Source organism: Leuresthes tenuis, unplaced genomic scaffold, assembly GCF_036924035.1.
Source record: "Leuresthes tenuis unplaced genomic scaffold, fLeuTen1.0.hap1 SCAF_22, whole genome shotgun sequence".
NCBI lineage: Eukaryota > Metazoa > Chordata > Actinopteri > Atheriniformes > Atherinopsidae > Leuresthes > Leuresthes tenuis.
This window is the reverse complement of record NW_027325376.1, coordinates 8,958,716-8,979,577: the sequence shown is the minus strand read 5'-3', so window position 1 is coordinate 8,979,577 and position 20,862 is coordinate 8,958,716. Positions and strand designations below refer to the sequence as shown.

Below are 20,862 nucleotides of genomic sequence, written 5' to 3'. Positions count from 1 at the left end.
GAGTAAAATGCAGAGGCCCTGTAAATAAAATCAATACCAAACAAGCTGCCTAGACTTCTAAAATAGTAGACGTGAATTACAATCGAGCGTATAATGTATGATTTCAACAGGAATCCATGAGCACATGGGACAGATGTAAGTTTTATTGTGGGTGTCTAATTAAATTAGAATAAAGAAATAATTCAAGAATCACTGAATGATTGTTGAATTTCATAGCCTACAGCAAAAGTTTGGTCGGTCAATCTTTTCTTTTTACAAGACAGTTTTACAAAAAAATACACAGAATCTGTCAAGCTTAAAAGTCAGCCAATCTATTTGATCAAAGAGTTTTATGTGGTGTTTCAGTGTTAAAAATCAATAAGACATGCTGACAACCAGCACAAAAAAAAGAAAATATCGACAATAAAAGTGTCATTCGTTCACAAATATGCAGTGGATTCACAGCAAGTGTTTTTATAGAACCCCACGGTAAGGCATGCTTTGACTGCCATTTTCATTTAATTTTTTTTATTGAATTTAAAATCTTGTGACTACTTCTTCCAATACACACATTTTCTATCTGTTTGATTTGTTGCACTGACCAGAGCTTGGCAGCATACTACTTTATCTCAGTCAGTCATATTTGTTAGTTTGAAAGCAGTCCTAATTTGCCTGGAATACACAGAAAATTTGTCCTACTTAAGATAGTCAACAAAAAGAGAGCTTTGTGCAAACAGAGGACATTGACATGTATCTGAAGACTGAATAAGCCCTTGTCAAAGTCTGCTTCTGATGATGGGTAATGGAAAGGATAAAGGTCTACTGTAGTACTAACACAACGCTGATGCAGTCTTTTCATTGCTTTTTTTCATATCACTGTTATAAATATGCACAAAATGCAGGCGCTGTACAGCTTTATGTTTTCAGCTTTTTACAAGGTGTGCTAAAGAGTTTTCCTGAGGACTAATCAGTCACTCTTAGTAGAGAATCTCTTAACTTAAAAGTTCATAGTTCAGTTCAAGCACACTTTTTTTCTCTCCCTCATTTTACTCTGTTTAGTACATTTTGCATGATGGAACAACAGAAGCACAATAACTACTATCTGTATAGGTGCCATGTGCGATGGCTGAAAGGATATTTCATAAAATGGCTCTGGGCCTGCACCTGAACCCTGTGCTCTACATTTATACATTCATATCCCAGAATAAGTGTCAAGTTTAAGTGAGCTCTGTACCACAAAAATTGATATAAACATGAATTATATACCATACCTGGACTTTCATTCCCACTTGTGTAATCCCACGTTTCAATGGATGTTTAGGAATCATGCGGTGAACTATCCATCTCATAGGAGGAAAGTAAACTCAGGAATGAATGAAAAAAAGTGGAAGAGGATGGACGGGAAGCAGAACAGTTTGGGTATGAGAACAGGCATGAAGGCAGCAACAACTGGGGAAAGAGGCAACAGAGAATGAGGGAACTGGATGTATAGGGAAAATTGGATAGGGAAACAACAGAGGTAGGGGAGAGGCAGGCGAGAGGAGATAGCGAGAGCAGAGTGGCAGGAGAATGAGAGAGGTTAGGAAGGAGGGAAATGAAAGAGGGGGATGGAGGGGGAAGCGAAAATTGGAGATCAGAAAAGGAAGGTGGTAGAGGAAGAGCAGTGCCTTCCAGTCCTGTACTGTATCCTCAAAGCAGCTTTAATCTGCCCTCACATCATTGGCCTGAGAAACCCCTCAGCAAACTCTGCACATGCACACATGCTTATCAGGCTAGAAACCATCCTTTGACAGTTATCGCCAGTCTACATTTTGTCATCATACAGAATTTTTCATGCAATTTATAGCAAATCTTTCAAAAAAAGAAAACAGAAAACCTCACAAGATTTCCTCTTATCATAGCCCAAGTTAATGTTCGGTTTACACTGAATATTGAACCATTTCTATCATATAGAACAAAAGGGAATGATTTGTCTTGTTCTAAATACAATCTTTGCACAGACATAAAGTATGGCTCAAATTTACTTTAACAATTCACATGAAATAAGAGATTTGTATAAGGACAAAGCAACTTAGATGAAACACATTAAGTGTGCGCATACACAGCACCGCCTGAGTAAAGATACAATTTCAGACATATAACCTGAATAAACGCTAGGAGCACAGGAGACTATTGAATTAAAGCAAGGCTGACTAACAGAGTATGACGTGTCCAAAGCCTATCACTAATTATGCCCCCACTGCTACAAACTGTTCCCTTACCATGATCCACAACAGGAGACATGGGAAAAGGCTCCAGCAATTACTGTTCAAACTACCGTAAAGATGAAGCCATAAGAAAGTATCAGGACGTGAGATTTTTACCAAGATGTTTTTTTTTTCATCAAAATATTTTATTATTTTTCTTCATTTTGAGATCATTAAAACGACTTTAAGATATAAAAAAGTTTCTTACAATGTGTTTGTAAGTAGAAATGTGAAATATGGTTTATGGTGTTCTCATGCAGTCTCATACAACCGTTTTAAACGTAGGTTTAGAAATATATATATATATATTTACCCGTAAGCAATCTATTAAACTGCACAATGTCAACTTAATGAATGTCACAATTAAGGTTAATACACAGTGATCTTTTTTTAATTCAAGAACATCTTTTAGACAGAATAAAACTGCATTTTGCAACTGTCAGTTTTCCATCTTTTTTACCACATGGGGAAGGCATTTAACCAATCAGAATGTCGATTGTTGAAACATCCCATAATTACATGGCAAAGTCTCTTATTCAAGCATTCAAACTTTATAGGGACTTATAAAGATAACAACTTCAAACACAAGTAGAAAATGGAAAAAATAAGAGAGTAGCTGAGTTTTGAAAATGTTTGGTACAGATGGTCTGGAGTCTGCTTTGTGATGTGGTGTAGCTTAACGGTCTCAGCAAGCCAGTTAACTCTTCATTTTAACACTGGCAGTGGTTTACAATTTCGTTTAAAGTGCTTGAATTTTGTAAAGATGGTAACCAGATCGTTGTCAGCTGTTGAATCAATCGTTTAAGGCTTTTTTGTGGAATTTCTAGAATTGAGTTTAATGTTTATATAGTTAAATCCCAGCATGTTTAAAGACACTGACAGTGCACAACCTTGTTTGGACTGAGATTAGGTTCAGTCTGTTCAGATTTTTCTGTTCTGAGTATTCGTTCAATGGTCAACAATGGCTATATTGTTAAATGTCCCAAAAATGTTTTTTACTTGGTCATATTGGTTGAAGCTGAGAAGGAGTCGTCGTGATCCTTTTGTAATTAGGTTGATCAATCCTCAACTTCCACAGTTCACAAGATGTCCTTAAGCAAATTACATAAACCCTCAACGCTCTGTGGAATCTAAGTTCTCGAGTTCTACTATCAAGATCAAGAGATTGCTGATTGATTTTTTCTTTTCTCTTTGGTCTTATCTGCATCTATATATATGAATATTTAGATAGTATGATAGCCATTTTACTGCCATAAGTAAGTCTTACTAAATTATATATGTCCAAACTTTTAACTGGTATTTTACAATGTATGCTTCCTGTACCATACTCACAACTGCTAATGGAGTGACTGTAAAAGAATCAGCATTTGGCTAACAAGACAGAGTAATTCTGAACATTGTAAATAATGAATGTATATATCGACAGCAGATGTTCAAATCGTTCAATCCAAAATTATGCTGTACATCATTCTCCAAGTAATCACAAAGTCTAACTCAAATCACAAACCTTATGAATGTCCTTGCTCTGAGAAAAAACTGCATCTCAGCTAGGAATATGGGAACTCGTTTGATATATTTACACCTCAAAATTCCCCACAATGCATTATTCGTTTGGGTTTTGTTCACATGTCAAACCATGTGTGCAGACACGGAGATTTGGTTCATTTTCCAAACACACTATGCTCACACACGGGAAACACCCACATACATGTTGATTAATATTGTTATCGAATGACCCACATGCCTGCCTTGACTTCTGGCACTCATCTTGTCCTTTCACAATGCACTATTGCTTGGGTAACAGAGGTGATGTGTGGGCTATGCCATTTATCTCTGCCAGACATGGTTGAACACAAGTTCTTATTGGCTGGGCAGGATTTCTGATTGCTAAAGCAGCACCTCATGGTTTCTGAGACCATGCTAATTAACACAACAGGGAGGAGAGCGCTCAAAGCCACGATGCTTTCACCTCAAAATTTCAATTCTGCTGCCACCAGCATTAACACAGTTCTGAGGCCAAACTGGAATTAAAACCAAGCTTAAAATACCATGACCCAACTCTGTTGTTGACCATAAAATAATTCTTCCTTTATAAAGCTTACCTTTTAGCGCTCAAGCAAACTTTCCAACAGTTCAAGAGCTGCAGGACAACAAAAAACAAACAGAGAAAAAAAAATGTTAGACGTTTGCATATTTATACAGTTATAAAAGTTGTGATAAAAAATTATAAAAAAAAACAACAATGTCATTTGTGGGAAAGAGTTCAAGAATAATTAGTTATGGCAGGTTTGTAATTGGAAAATAATTCTAATCACAGCTACCACAATACAATGATGTGCTGCCTTGCACTAATTCAGTACTGCCATAGCTTCTTGCAGTGTAAAGGGCAAACATTTATTCCCCACTGATTACATTTGGCAGCCATTTGTGCCTGACACTTAAGCCCTTGTAATTTTCCAACCCGTTACAAAAGTCCTATCTTCACCACTGGTATTCAATCACTGCTTGAATGGGACTATTTCCCATGGATTCCATTGAGGCACAAAAACAAAAGGGGGAATGAGAGTCGAGAAGGTAGTGAGCAGCTTTGTAAAGTAGTACTAATTAAAATGTGGGAGGTGCTCAAAAGGTCAGAGATTGACCAAAATTAAAATAAAAGTAAAATTAGGGCACACCACTGCTGATTGTGTGCATGAGGCGCTCAAGGTCTTGTAGATTATTACCGTGCTCGCTTTCAAAAAAGGGAATCAAAAGAGATGGAAGAGAGAATTAGTCATCTGGCTGATAAACAGAATATCTCCTCCATGCTCCATTCCCCATTTTTCCAACTCGGAGATAAAACTCGAGTTTGGAAATGGTTGCTAGCACAATTGAATCTGGCAGAGGAAGATGACTGCAGAGTATGAGAGCTAAGTAGCTGAATAGCTGCTGTCATAACGCTGAAAGGGATTTTAGTCCTAGTTTTTTATGCAAGCTATATAATGGAGTTACTGAGACTAAATAGCTAGTTTGATGTACAGTAGTCTGCCATTTTTATGGTGTATAATCATGGAGCTGGACTAGTCATAGGCTTTTGTGGGCTGTGTCTAGATTCAGTAAACCCAATGAGAAGCCATAGTCATTTTACAAGCTTATGACAAATCCTTTACATTTTGAAATATATAATCAACTTTCAACTGTTGTTGTAATCGCCATGAATTTAATTTGGGTTTATATGTCAGCTTGTTGTGTGAAAACTGGCAATTATTCAAATCAAAAGGAGAAAGAAATTTTTAGTTAATATCGGCCCAGGAGCATCAGTCATATCTTGCGTGAGAAACGTGATGAAAATGTAACTGGGGAAGAAGCAAATCTATGTAAAACACAACAGAGCTTTGAGGGAGATAATTGTTAGCCCCGTAGTTCTGACCCATTCCTCCTCTAAAAAGGTTTCTTGACCCGTGGGAAATACAGAAAATGATTAATCGTTACACTGCAGCAATCAGCAGGCAATAAGAGAACCACCTGTCAGTCCTGCTGCCCTTTGTAGATCTATGGATAATAATTGGCCTCGGATGTAGCTACTCTAGCACTGTCAGAACCTCACAGAGTCAGTTGGTCTTAGCAGTAAAAAGAGGGAAAATAATTTGTTTTCATACAATAGTGAATGTATCTAAAGATGCAAAAAATCAACTCCAGCTCAAAAATTTGTAAAAGATTAGAATTTACCTGGATAGTAAGGTTGATTTTCTGAAACTTTATAGCATCTTAAGATTGCAGACATTAATGATAGTTATATCCAAATACACTCTATGGTTAAAAATTTAGTACCTTAGTTATTGATTATTTCTGAAATAATTTCCTGTTCAGTGTGAAAAACTCTCTTAATAGAGAACTCTACTCAGTCTAAGCCTTAGACTCAGTAGAGTCTAAAAGAGCTGTATTTATTCAGCTGCTGTCTGATAGCACCTTGACAGATTCTGCATTATGCCTTAAATAGCCCCAAATAATGACGCTAGCATGTGTAGCAACTGGGGAAATGGGCATGATGACCTTCTTAAAACACCATCTGTTGCATAGCACAACCACAGCATGGCAATATTAGTCAGTGAGGCTGAAATAGTCGTATTACACGACACCTACAGTGTTCCACTACACTGTAAATGTTAAAAAGCAGTATTTCCATGTCACTTAATTGGAAATGGTAATGTCTGAGCACTGTGATTTCTTTCTGCAGCCAGTGGGAATGTGCTGCAACTATTGTAACAAACGTATAGGTGACATTTGATTGGCACACAGACTACGGTAAAGGACTGTGGAAATGGAAAATGAGATCATATGTCCATTTGTATCTGTGGCAGTCGACTAAGCACGGAAAGTGATATTATTCTGCTGTACATAAACAGTCTGTGAACATCCAAGCTGATGAACAGTGATGATGTGCGGCCTACCTAAATAACCCGAGTGATGACAAGCCTTGGCGCTCAGTTTCTTCCAACACGAATGTCATCCCCTTACCAGTTCCACTCCCCACAACCCACTACCTCATTCCACTTATTTTTCTCTGCCTTTGCTTTACACTATTATTTTCTTCACAATTTGAGACGTTTATTTTTTTTTTTCTGTACACCTTTGTGTCAGGGTCACCGTCCTCTTAGTGGCACTCTCCCCCACTCTTTCCTCCCTGATCTGTGTCACTGTTTTTTCTTTTTCCCCTCCCTTTCGGAATTCTCTGTCCATTGCCCTCCTGACAGCCACCCATCAACCTTGGTGCAATTTAAAAAGCCCTTCAACAGCTGCCATTCCACAGGCCTGGCTATCAGTCCAGCTGCCAAAGCGCAGACAGCGTCTCTTTCAGCAAGCAACTTTGAACGTCAGGTTTGTTCCCCCCAAGTCAAAATGGACTGAAGGTGAAAGACACTATTTCTCCAAAATTGGTTCAGCTAAAGACAGGGTGACTGAGGTGGAGTTTTGAGGCAGCATAGCAGCTTACATCCTGACAAGATGCAGCCATCATCCAGAATGCAGGGTTTGGGAGTAGTAACAAATTGTTTGACTTCATGTAGGCTTATGTATGTGATTTAATGATATCACTGATTATATCTGTTAACATTAGCCTGTGATGGTACTGGGGGGAAACTGCTTGGGAGATTTGGTAAGGGGTGATATCTGTGGTTCTGCAGAGATCCATTGCCTCCTGCTGTTCCTGCATTTGTGCAAAATTGGTGTGCATGTGTGTGTGTCTGTGTGTGCCTCCCAACAAACACTGCAAATAATGCCTGTCTAAATGTGCATGTTGCCTGAAACAATCAAGTGAAAACATCTCAGACTAGAGGCTGTGCAGCCTGCTGTTGTGCACTTCTCTTCCCCATATGTCTTTGTCAGAAATTTTTGCTGTGCATTGGATGAGAGAAGAAATCACTCCAAGTGCTGTTTTTCCAGTTGCTCCATCTTGAGGGCAGCTAAATTTGTACTGATAGATGCCAGATCAACCCACATTGTCAAATGTAACAACTGTCCGTCAATGACATTCACAAACAGACCATCTGGTCCCCAGCATCCTATGGTCGTTTAGGGAAAGAATGGAATGGCTGGAGCTTTACTCTTGAGTCAATTAGCAACTGGGAGAGTAAATGTGAGAACTGCTCTACTGTTATGGACCAGTAAAAGATTTGTGCTATGTGCTAAGTAGGAAATACTGTGTACTGGGGGGGGTGTAAATGTTTTCACTTAGGAGGATTTAGGTGTACTCACAGGCCTTTGTTGTCCTAACTTTACCAACTCAACTAGACTTGTGTTACTCTAAGTTTACACTGCTTAAATATAAAATCAACTGCACACTGAAATTGTGGCAGAGAAAACAACAAACACAATCACCTTCTTTAGGGTGAGCTTTTCACAATTACTCAACAAGTTTTAAATATCTACTTTACATTCTGCTAATCTATCCCTCAATTAGTTATACGTTATACCCACTTTCTCCCATCACAGAGCCAACTCATAGAGATGCATAACCATGCATGCTCATGCTCACTCCTACAGCCAATTAACAATCACCATTTAACTGTAATAATATATATATATATATATATATATATATTATTATTATAGAGTCTTTGGTATTCTACAAAAACCTAAGCATCTGAAAAAAAAAAACCTCAAACTGCAAACAGAAAGGTCTCAGCTGACCTACAGGTACAAATCCTCTGAGGTGACAGTGCAAACCACCACACTGCTACGCCATCCACATTAATACAAATACAAATATTTGACAGTCCTCAAAAAAAACGCTGCTGATGCTGAGGTACCACTGTAAGCAAAAGAACATTTCATCTGAATCTTATAACTGGAAAAAATAGAGGAGTAAACCTATTTTCAATTGCTGCTTCTTGGCTGACCACAGCCATTGTGGTGAGATCTCTTTATGGCTCCCAGAGCTTTTAGTCTATTGAGTAGCAGCATCACTTTTGCCCATGGCCACAAGACCACACGAACAAAAGCTCAAGTTGACTAGGTCACACTGCGATGTACCTGGGGCATATATGCATGTTTTGCACAGACTGTGGAGGGTAATTGTTGGGTCCATTAACATGAGAAAGTGCTGCAGCTTCCAAGCTGAAAGAAGAAGAAAAAAAGCCCAAAGCAAGCTGACATTATGGTGAAGCATCTTTCCTGATCCCATTCAGCAAAGAAAGTTAATGGAGTTGAAGTGGGTCGTCTGGAGTTAAATTGAATCTGCTGCCCATGGAAAAGCTTTGATGTAGCAAAAATTAAGCAAGTGTTGTAATTTACATTCAAACCCAGAGCACAATCAGCTGGAGAGAGGGACTTTTCTTAGTCAATCAGTGATAGATACATAATAATATGTGGTGAAGCACAGTGACTACTCAGCAGGAAGAAAAGGGAAATAAAAAGGCTTTTCTCTTTAGACATGAACACAAGCTCTATTCATCTTAAAAATAGGTATGTCAATATGATGTGAAAAGAGGTCTCACAATTCAGTTGATTAAAGGAAATGTTTTGGTTGCCCTGCATATTGGAAAGAAAGGGGCAGTCACCAAAGTATTCCACGAAAAAGCATGATTTGGGCAAATACAACATGAGATTTTATCATAGAATTTAAATTCATTATCTAAGCAGTACCACACAGATCTATTTGTGTTTGCAGTAAGTTGGTTATGGTAACTTTCCTGCTTTATGGAATAGTTTTGAACACATTTTCTTTACCAGTAAATACGCTATGCTACTCTGCAGCCAACAAGTGCAGGAGAAGTCATGGATCTCTAGTGGTATACATCATTTAATGGTAGAACTGTCCTTCCTATGCCCTTCTGAAACAGCCAAGCATCATTAGTGAGAGGGTAAAGAGCTGGGCCAGCCATCCATATGTTTCAATAATTACCTGCACTTCTGTCAAGACACATGCAGAAAGTCTGAGATTATGTGACAGGATATTGTTTCCTTATATCTTTTCAGTGAAAATATTCTAAGTAGCAGAGGGTAAAAGGTGCAAATGCTCTGCTTTTATCACATAGAGGAGGCTGTGGGTCATGCCTCAGTCTTGTTTACAGAGACAGTAGTTTCTGCTTGGTGAGTGACACATTATTTCTCTGCAGCCACTTTCCCTCCCAACCTAAATCTTCCAAATCACAACCCCCAATCTATTTTCTGCCTGACTAGCCATATGAAACTGCATATATTCTGTCAGATTACTCCCATCATATTCCCATACTGTTTAGTTCTCGGGTGTTTGAGGAGCAGATTTGGATGTGAGGGCCAAAACAGCACAGGGCTGATCAGAGACATGCTACACCTCAGAGACTTAACAGTGGACCCTCAAGCTTAAAAGATTAAATTCACAGTTTTCTGATCTTTGATGTGGTGAAAATAGTTGGAATAATGTTTAAAGTCTCAGAGGCACATTTTCACATTTGAATCATTTCAGCATTGTGAGCTTGTAATTGACACAAATTTCTTTACAATTATACTGTATAATAGGAGGGTACAGCCTCAGCTGAAGATAAATGGATACATTTAAAGTAAATAATGATTAACACATTTTATCTGTTTTTATACTTTATTTCAAAAAGCAAACCACCACTCTTAGCTTGCGGGGTGATGTATTAGTAGTGTATTGTATAGTGTATAGTCACCAGTCCTTCTACCCTGAACAGTATGGGGGAAAAAAAAAAATTGTATGGAAAATAGGTGGAAAGTACACGGTCTATGGCAACATGGTCCTGCATATATACAACAAAGGTGACAATGTGTCTTAGCATTCTGATCATGACTGGTGCTGTGAATGAGAATGGTTGCTTGTAGGACAATCACTGACAAAAAATGGACATGAGGAGAATACTGCATCAGGGCAACAAATCAGAGGTAACAGAGCTAAGCTATTTATATGGTTTGCCAAGAGGAAATCCTCTTGCATCAGACAATCACTACATGTGAGATGTGACCAGGCAGAAACAATATGGACAACAACCGACATGTTTTAAAGCAATATCAATTGCATTCTTTATCTGATGACTTAATTGGAGCACAACAATACCAACAAGACTGGTATATCTTCATCTTATAGAACTGTTTAATTTGAAACATGCGTAGCAGTTTCCATAAACTCTACAATGAAAACACTAACCTAAAAAGAACTACGAGAATGTTCCACGGAGTTAGAAAAAGCTGTGAAGTTGGTTGACTAATAACTATGCATACATATAAAGTGTACATATGAAATAGACGCAAACCGATTTAAACTAAAAAGTTGTCATTATTGTGCTTTCATATTCTATTTTATCTTTTTGTTTACATTTTTTCTATTTTTCTATTTTATTTTGTGTCATTATTGATTTTAACTGTATATGATATTGACTGTTAAGCACTCTGGTCAACTTTCTTTGTTTTTAAATGAGCTATATAAATAAACTTAACTTTACTTGACATAATTTGCTGTTTTAATCCAAGACTGGATAACTGACCTTTACATCTTTTATCAAATTCTAATTATCTATGAAGCAGCTACAGTGTTTGAAACCACACAAGTACACATAACTATCCTTGGTCAATAAGGTGTCATAGCATTGCCTTAACCAAGTGCTATCAAAATGAACTGTTTCAACTGAATGGTCATTCAGTAATGTGAATCAAAATAAAATTTCATATTGTACTGATTAATGCTGATTGATGCCTTTGCTGGCTCTGTGCTATTACGGAAATGTGTTGATGTGTTGTAAATGAAGTGCATACAATATCAAAAGGACGTGGATCGTGTTTTGATCATGCTAGGATCAATGGATTTCAATATGGGCATTTTCATGAACATCAGTAATTATTAAATGATGAATAAGAAGTCAATCACTTTGAATTTCAATATTTTATGACATTTATCCAGTAATTTGTTCATCCTGGCTCTAGTGTCAGCTTGTTACAATATTCCACTTTACTCTAAATCATTTCCATCTAATTACTTGTTGACTTAAATCAACAAGGAGATTTGTCTTGAAGAGTCTCTTGCTCTCTTGAGCTTGCAGTAAGAAACAATGTAATTGATTATTATCATCATCATCCAAATGTTACCAACATTTACAATAGGTACTTGAAATGCATCTATTTAATCTACATGCAGCACACATCTTGTTTCTTGATACATTCATTCACTCTCTCATGAATGAAAATATCCTAACAGCATGCCACAAAAGAAGTTGTTAAGCCATTTGGATCAAGAATCTCCCTGGGCAAATCAGCAATTAGAGCCTAAGCTGCCTTGTAAAATCAATTAAGAGTTGTAGTATGTGTTACAGGTACAAGAGGCTGGTACCTCTCTAAATGGACTCGCAAGTGAGCTCTTAAGCTGCCATGCAAGACACAGGGATTTGCACCACTTAATCACAACATTTATATTAAATGTTTTCATACTGTGAGGAGTAGCTTCATCCTGTAGTTTTGGCTTCCAAAACAGTTTTAAGAAATTTTGACAGCATTTCAGGTTTCTGAGAAGGAAAGCTTGGCTGTGTATTTGTATTTAACACTAGGAAAACTTGTTTACTGTAACATCTCTTCATTGTAGTAAGCCTACACAAGTAAAGTTATATTCAGTCTTTCACACTGCGCTGACATGTTTACCTTGAGTCTAAACGTGAGCCGTAAGTGGTAGTTTGTCCCATATGAAAACTTTACACAGATTGGCTTTGGTCACTTTTGGACCGCAGAGGCTTTGAGCTATTTTTTAGCAAACAGGAATTTTAATATAGTTGTTTTGCTCTGTTGTGTTCTTACCAGCGAGGTTGTCAGAGTAAAATGTTGCCATTTCATTTCTCTTAAAACATTCATTCAGCAGGAGCCTAGCCCAGCTGCTATAGGGCAAGAGGTGGGATACAACCTGAACAGGCTGTCAGTGTCAACACAGAGACAAACAACTATGTGCGCCCGCGCTCACTCCTCCTGTCAATTAAAGTCTCCAATTAACCTAACATGAATGTTTTCAGACTTCAGACTGTTAGTCACAGCGGTGAGTTTATTCAAATCTAAAATACTTTTTACTCTATAGTAGTCAAAAAATATTCCCAGTGATCTCACAAAAGGAAAGACTTTATAAAAGATTGGAACCACTGTGTCCGAGGCAAAACAAAATGATGCATGGCAAGCATTGATCTTACAGTGGGAGGAAATCTGGGTTGCCCAAATGACCTGTTGATTCTGAGTTAACCATCTTATTCTAACACAGTAATAAGACACACAGTCAGACAGCATGAGGAATCCAGTACCACAGCATTTGTTGAGAAAAATGGATATGTTTCTGTTATTTCAAGAAACATGAAATGATCCTGGAATATTTGTTATTGTGGCATTATTCAACTTAGATTTCTGTAAAGATTGGAAAATGTGATTTGCTATGTAATAGTATTTTGCTTTGTAAGCACTCTTGCCTAAATCAGAAGGAGCTTCTTATTTCCAAATCCGGCTGCTTGTACAACTTTGAGGATTACATTGAAATACAAAGATATTTTCAAATCTCTCTTTTCTGTCTTTGCTTCACTGTTTGAGAGAACAGCTGTTGGCTATGACGAGGTAGGTAGACGAGTGATCGGACACAAAGAGGGAAGCATCTGGTTCTTTGAAAAATAGCATGTTATTCAATCAATACGCTTGTGTGTCATACCACCACCACTGAAAAATTTGCAGTGCTTTCCTTAAGGTTTGTGATAGATTCTATCTCTAAGTATCACACGTCCATGTCCTGAAATTCCCTACCTGGATCAAAACTGGCTATTAACAACAGCCTTTGAGTTGTTTGGTGTGCACTACAGATTTTCAGCAAAATGGACCGTGTAGAGGCACGGGGTCCATTTTAACTTTCACCAAGGTCAGTAGGTCTCTGCTGGCTTGTGCCGTATTCAGCTGGGAGCTGCAATTATGTGGTGTAACCATGTATCAAAGTGAGTTAGTCACCAGCTTGAGTTGCCCATTAGTAGTATACATCATCCTTAGTTACACCACGTTGAGAATTTAGAAGGCCACATAGAGCCCAAAGGGGAATCACTAGTTCATATGTAAATATGAGTAACTGATGTAGATTTCACCTTGCCCGCATGTATTGAGAAAATAGTGGCATTGAAAATGGGGGTTACAGCCCGCATACTTGAAATGCCTTTGGTTGTTGCTGTTATGATTCTTCATACTAACTGGGGAATGAAAAACAGTTGTAAAAAGGAAACAAAGACAGGCAATGACTGCCATGTGCTCCCTAGAATGTAAATGTGCACTCAGAATGTAAATAAAATTTAGCCAGCGCATTTTTGCACGACCGTGTAGCGTAACGTGTCTCATTGCAGTTATTCATGTACTTCCATAAAAAAAACTGGCCCCATCTTCACGTGGTTTTGCATTTGTATAGTCTTTGTGTGAGAAGGCATACCCTGCTGTGGTAAAATAGTTTCACGCTGGGATCAGTGGAGCACATGTATTTCAGTCAATGCTGTTGTACATTTCCACTTTTGCACATCACGGGAGCAGCAGCAGCTCATTCTTCCTCACTTGGCCAGACTGAGTCAAAGATGCAAATATGGGCATTCAAGCATGGAACTCCTTACCTCAGTAGGCAAGTCTGAAATTATGGAACAGCCAGCACTTTTCCCTCCTCTAAAAAGAATGTGAAATATACATCGGCTTCTTCCCTCCATCTTTTTTTTTACCCTCTGTAAAATTCACCCATCTGTTGGCTGATTCATTTATTCATTTTCTATGCTGCTACAGAAAGATACAGAAATGACGTGAGTGAATTTCCAAGCTGACATTTCAGACAATATCATATCATGAAATTTTACAATCAGTCTATATCACAGAAGTTACTCCCTGCATAAAACGAGTACACGTTCAGATTCTTAGTGTAATATTGGCATAACGGTGTGCACACAAAGTACACACCCATTTCACATCGTTGCAGGAGCAAAGGCCCCAGACACCAAATTTGAGCCTTTGATGGGAATGTGAAAAATATAAAGCTCAAAAAGTTAACTTGAAACTGATTACAGTGACATGCTTCTTTTGGAATACATTGCTGTTATGCCTGCATGTTAGGCACATTTTTTTTTTTTAGCATTCCAATGCAGTAGGTGGTGGAGTATGGTAGAATACAAATCATCCCAAAGAGGGTATATAAACAAAGATTAGATTTATTTATTTTTTTTTCACTATATGAAATTACCTGAATATCAACACCGGGAGAGCAGCTTGTTCTCTGAACAAATGTTATTTGGCTGCAAAAGCTAAGAGCAAGAAAATCTCCATCAGCTTTCAAGCATTTCAAAACAGCCCATGGTATTCAGAAACCAATGTGTCACACAGCTGGGCAGATATTCAGCAGCCCTTGTGTTAGGTTGAGTTTGTTCAGTGCGAGCTGTGAAGCACCCAAGTGGAACGTGCTGAAAAATAATTAGCACAATAACGTAGTGAAAAAGGAAATGCAACTTGAGGAAATCAACTGTTAAAGAACATCTGAGACTGCAACAAGCTGTGCCCAAGCATATGCTCCTTCCGTGTTTTCAACAAAGCTCAATCTCCACTCCCTGCAGGAGAAAAACCTCTATTTATAGAGCAAATTCAGTCATTCAACTTTAATGGTTCTTCAAGATGGACTGTGGCTAAGCTGTTTTCACTCTGGGCTCATTTCACAGGTTGTTTAGTGAGAAAAAGTTCTGATGCACATTACCTTAACCATTCTTCATGTATATATATATATATATATATATATAAAGAGAGAGGTTTCCATGGCATAAAAATGGGGAAAAAGCAAACGTGTCTGCATCTGTAAAATCACTTAATCTTATCAAGTTCATTAAAACCTGGAAACTTTGCAGTCATGTCAATTTAAGTGGAAACACAAATGTATCCACAAACTAAACCATAAGTCTTTGGTTTTCTCAAAACCTCACTCAGGAAAAAGAAAATGCAGACGGCAACCTTTAGAGGTCCATTTAACACATCGACAGCCTCAACAAAATTCCACTTACTGAACAGTTTTCAAAACATCTGACTGAGGGAAAATCTATCTCCTGCATATGCCTTTTCAGTGTACCACGTATTCAGCTGGTACCATACGTGTAACACTCAACTAAAGCATGGACTAACATGCTCTCAGATGTATGAATTGGTAATAACCTAGTCTTGTTCATCTAGCATTAACGTCACAAAATGGGCCGGCAAAGGTGCATTGTCAAGATTACAGATGAGCTACTGTTCAGTTCACAAGACACTGCTGTCATAACTGTGATGTCCTTTAATCTATCAACTCATTGAGGTTCATTCTCTGGTATTTGGAGAAAGTATGTTGGCCACCACCTCATATAATTAGGAGTCCATAACAGTGAGGTGTAATTATCTGTACCTATACAGTCCTCCCACGCAGTCTATTCTGCAGGGGCTTACTGCAGCAGCTCGACTGAATTGGGGGTATTTATACATGAAATTAAGGTGTAATTATAACTGGTTTGGTGCTAAAGGGGCTGAAGGTGATTATGTCCATTTGCATATTACACTGATTTCGTTTTTTTTTAATGCTGCTCCCACAAACACAATTGATTCTAGCACATTTTAGATATCCATCAAAACCTAATCGAAACGTACATGTGATGAGAGAAGAGTTTTAAATTAGAAAACATTTTGCCTTCTTAATGTATCTCCTCAATAAGGAAAAAAAAATTGTTGTGCCATCCATTTTTTATGGTGAAACAGACTTAATTCTAAGTGAAAAGTATTTAGAAGAAGTTATTTTCCAGTGAATGAATGAATGTTGTTAGTGATATTACTGGAACTATAAGCAATGAGAGATTCTGGTGAGAATCTGATGAGAAATCATTTAAACTGGACCTTCAAAAACAAACATTAGTATTCAACTCATTTCTCACAGCCACAGCATTATCTAATTTGCTCCACTGGCTTGTTTTGTGGCAAATGGGGGACTATTATATGGGATGCAGACCAAGGAGAAACTCATTACTTCTCACATTATCACTGGAAATGCGTTTTGGAAAAACTGAGCTCAGCCTGGTTGCAGGCTGAAGCTTTGGCGTCTCGTCCAGGTTGTAAATGGACCCCTCTCGGCTGACTCGCCATTGTGTCCAAAGCTGTCCCCGATATTTGGTGAAGGGATGTCATGACTGCTCCAGCTGTCACAGGCACAGCTGTTCACTTTCCTCTTGAGTGAGCAGAGCTGCCTTCGCCCCGCGGCTTGATGCTGTGTGTATGTATGGGCGAGTGTGTGTCCAAGCGCAAGCATGCAGGGATACTGACAAGGTGCACAAGCACAGCTTATTCCAAGATGCAGGAATATAAACAACTGTACACAAGAAAATTGGAAGCCGGAAGCAAGGGGGGCATTCCACTGCATGTTTCACAACTATGAATATGAATTATCCACTTCAGATTTCGCTGTGGTCATGTATGACATTTTTCATGAAGCTGTGAAGGGACAAAAACACTTTTTCTGTTTAGAAGAATTTTTATGAGTACTGAAAGCCTTACTTTCTTGTCTAAACAGGATTCTCACGAGAACCCGAGGAGAAAGTGCTGCTGATGAATGCACTGGTACGTGATTGATTGCTTCACCCCTTTGGCCTGGGCAAGAATTTACTTTCTCAAAACACTCTTAGCACCGTGACGGTGTACCTTTTAGGTCTCGATGTCCAAGGTGCTAGAAGGGCCATATTGATTGCATACTGAAATAGTCAGTTATGATGAATGTAGACTTGTTAAATCAAATTCAAAGATTAATTGGCCGGCGGTGGTGTCATTAGAGCTTTGTGATGGGTGAATTAATTTGCCGATTAGACAAGAGGTTGCTACTATGTCACCATGTCAGCTCTGACAAGCTGACCCCAGACCAGATGGAAATGGAATAAAAGACACTTCATCATCTTGCACCTATAGTGTCTCTGACCTTTGGCATCAGCATTTATCATATACCTGTAGGCTTTTTCTTTAACAGGCGTGATGGAACAGACCATTATCTCATAGATAGGAACAGTTTAAACAGTCTTGGTAATTTTTTGGTTTAAATGTAGTGAGAAGAAAAAAGGAATCACGTCCTAAATTAAGAGAAAACCCTCTCATTGTCGTAGGTCTAATAAAGCAGAATGAGAAAAGGCTATGAACGGTTTTCAGCATCTATATTGGTAAAGCTGATGAAAGTATTTTTGGCTGATGGGAAAAATGCAAATGCTGACAAAATCAACGCTCCTTACTGCCAAATCCACCAACACTAGTGAGCAGATTTGGCTCATTTTACAAACAGGCAATACATACACACATGTACATGCATCTACACACTTTTGCGCACAAGGATAAATCTGTAATACACAGTGTCCCTGTGACCCTTATGCTCCATATGGTCAAGAAGAGGGCAGAGAAAATAAGCACATAGCTCAGTGGGTGACTGCAGCTTGGCAGCCAGCAGAGCCTCAAGCTCTGTGGTGTTGAAGCAAGATAACCTGTTCCATATACTGTAATGTACTGCATACCCATGATTGTTGCAGATTTCTTTCTTTTTTCTTTTGCTGAAAATCAAAATTAGATTTCCTAAATATCGATAACAGTTTCACTTATATATGACATTCAATTGCAAACCCAGTGCGTTACACTAAATGAAAAAAATACAGAATTATAGAAATAAATGAGATAAGGAACAGGCAACATAAAAAACAGAAGGCCCCAGTCATCAGACATACCATGCAGCCATTAAAACTGAACACAGGCAAACACGCATCCCCTCTACACTACACATGAAAGATACAGTGATAGTATTTTGCATGCATTGGCGCAATGAACACGTTGAATGAAACGGTTTTAGCCACATATATGTTACATCTAAACATTTCTGAGCCAAAAGAGGCCAGTCTCTCCCTCTCTCACCGTTTAACGTTGTGATGCTTTGTAAGAAACTTTGAGTTTTAAAAGCCACAATCATTTCCTAACTCCATAGTTTTGGTGCATCGCCTTTACCAAGCAGTATTGTTTCCCATTGTGAAAACATGACAACATGAAAAGTCCCTTAAAGAATTTTTTAAAGAGTTTTTAAAGGACCCATAGTTTTGAAAATGGCAGATTAACTTTACCTGGACACTGTTCCTTGTAGGAACCGTCCAATGACCTTTACCTCTACCACTTTTTAAAATTGAAATGAGTGCTTGTTCACACAAAATGGTTCACATTTTAAAATGGCATAAACAGAAATGTAACGATTATATTGTATCCACTAGAAATTTAAAATGACAAGTAACTCGTCCGCTTGTGTTGGGAAATTTGCACTGATATCAAAACGCTGTTCTCGCCTGCTTTGTTGACAAACTTATCTTAATAGCTCAAGGAATAAACAAATATACATTTAAAACTAGTATATTCTGTTAATATTATGCAGCTGATATGCTGCACATGTTCCCGTTTGTATCAGCTTGAGAGGAGCTGAAAGTATTTTCCATTATCAATAGAGTATGTGTCATAACTGGTTTTTATTGAAATGCATACAGCCGATAGCAAAAGCTTTCATGTCTTTATGTAATTCATGCCAATGGCAGTGCCCCAGAAACATTTTAGTGTTATGGCTTAGTTTTGCCAATAGACCTATACAGAGCAATTATTACAAACTACTTTAGTAAATGGGGTGTTGTCCAAACCAAAAGATCAACACCTACAAAATAGAGGCACTGGGTAATCTAAATGTTTTGTGAAATAATGACACTATAGGGTGATATTCATACAGTGTGACTGGCCATTCACATTTTCCCATATCTACCAAACTGTTTCATAATTGGAGTGGACAGGTCTACCATTGGGTCACCCACCAGTACAGTCATGCATTTGACCAAGAATAAAGCTGAAATCAATTTCCACTGGTCGCTTGTTGGGGCCTTTTGAATGGCCTACTGTTTGTGCCTGAGGGAGCACTTACTCCACTTCTGCCGCCCTCTTTGTCCTTTCCCCTGTGAACATATTGCTTCCATTGAAAATGACAACTGCTTTTCAATCTGTGTTCAAAACAAGGGGGGCACACTTTTTAAAACCCCAGTGGCTCTAACAGTACTTAACAGCAGTTATCAGAGAAATCTATTGTGGGTTGGTTATCAATATGGGCCTGTGCATATTGGATTGCCAGAAATCAACTTAAGTGTTGCCTTCGGGCAAATTCATGTGACCTCCAAGATGGCCACCTCTTTGCCGCAATTCTGATTTTCAAAGTTGGTGAAATATGCTCCAGAAAGGTGCTTCCAGTTTGTGCTTACAAAAGAATATTTTTTGTAAAACCCAGTCTGGATTAAAGTGTCCAGTTAAGATCGTACAAACTTTTTTTAAATAACTGGTTTCTGCTATTCTTTGAGTGAAAATTTGAGCTTTGCATGTAACATGGAGGAAACAAAGAAAAAATACAGTTCCTTTCAAACTTTGTGTCATATACAATTCTAATTCAATTACAATACCACCAATGCGGATTGGAATCTGCTGCAGAATGGCTTGTTACAACTCACTGCTTTGGGTAATGGTGTTTTCTTTGCTCTGAAAATGAAATATAATATCATTAAATAGAGACATGTAGAATAAAGTGTCAACAAATCCATCTTGGGTGCCTGCTCAATCTGTTTGTGGGTGTCATGTGGCTCCCCAGTGACAAATCCTGCTCATCGTTGAAACATCCTGCTTATGGAAATCTCTGGATTTTGATTCATCTGACAATGTAAAGATTTATGATTCTCAATATGTAGAAAGGTAGGAACACAGACTGCCTTTTATGTGAATTTTCAGAAGGATATGGAATGGTCTAAAGGCATGCTGCTGTTATGAAAAAGAGGTTTAGATAAAAAAAATAAACTTTAAAAAAATCTGGTGACAGCCATTACCTAGTAATCTGTGTGCATACTGGGTTACTACTTAAATCTATGCCTGTGTATGGATAAAATCATCTTTGAACACAGTTATCAGCCATGACTGAATCCATTGACAAGTAACAGCCAAGATTTCCAGTGTTTGCACTAAACCCAAGATAATATTTGCAATAGTACCACTGCTTTTAGCTCCAGAGAGCAGTTAAAGGGGGCTGAGAAGAGGCGAGGCAATAAAGAGAAGCTTTGATGTTGTCATGCATGATTGTATAGAGGCATCCTCAGGCTTG

At 38.2% G+C, this 20,862-nt stretch overlaps 1 protein-coding gene across 36 annotated transcripts in view; it reads right to left on the bottom strand.

The window, feature by feature from the left end:
* LOC140281575 (receptor-type tyrosine-protein phosphatase delta-like) overlaps nucleotides 1–20,862 on the bottom strand; it is a 339,321-nt gene that overhangs the window by 134,373 nt on the left and 184,086 nt on the right. For all 36 annotated transcript variants that reach the window (XM_072376019.1, XM_072376023.1, XM_072376033.1 and 33 more), the window contains one exon: nucleotides 4,328–4,365. The gene's annotated coding sequence lies outside the window, so the exon portion shown is untranslated. The remainder of the gene's footprint in view (nucleotides 1–4,327; nucleotides 4,366–20,862) is intronic.